Below are 491 nucleotides of genomic sequence, written 5' to 3' on the forward strand. Positions count from 1 at the left end.
CAGCTCCATTGGTGCTGCTGTCCCACTGCCCGGAGAGACACAAAAGGCAAACCTCGCTTTTATCTCTCTGCAAGTGCAGCCTGGTTATTTTTATTCCTGTATTGTCAGGCGAGTACAAAGGCAGAGCCTCCAGCTCGGGAAGGCAGTGCAGCTCTCCCAGCCTGCCCGTGCTGCCTGCTTGGTGGGGAGCAGAGGGATGGGAGCTTCCCCGTTCCCTCCTGCACCTGAGCATTCCCTCCTGCTTCTTCCCCACACCCTGCCAGTGGAAGTGCTGCCTGGCGGGATGTGTGTGGCTGCTGGCTTTCTGAGCTGGAGCATCCCAACCTCCTGCTCAGCTCCAGGTCAGCCTCTCCCTGGACAGACTGCCCAGGACCTCCGGGCTTGGTCTCTGCTACCCCACTGTCATCTTCTCAAAGGGTTTGGCTTGTTCGGAGGCACAGCAGCCACTGCCTGTTTAACACCAATCACCACAAGCACCAGGACTGACTTTT

This window comes from Pezoporus wallicus, unplaced genomic scaffold (genome assembly GCF_028554395.1).
Source record: "Pezoporus wallicus isolate ANWC-B61680 ecotype Strahan unplaced genomic scaffold, APGP_CSIRO_Pwel_v1 contig_8090, whole genome shotgun sequence".
NCBI classification, from domain to species: Eukaryota; Metazoa; Chordata; class Aves; order Psittaciformes; family Psittacidae; genus Pezoporus; species Pezoporus wallicus.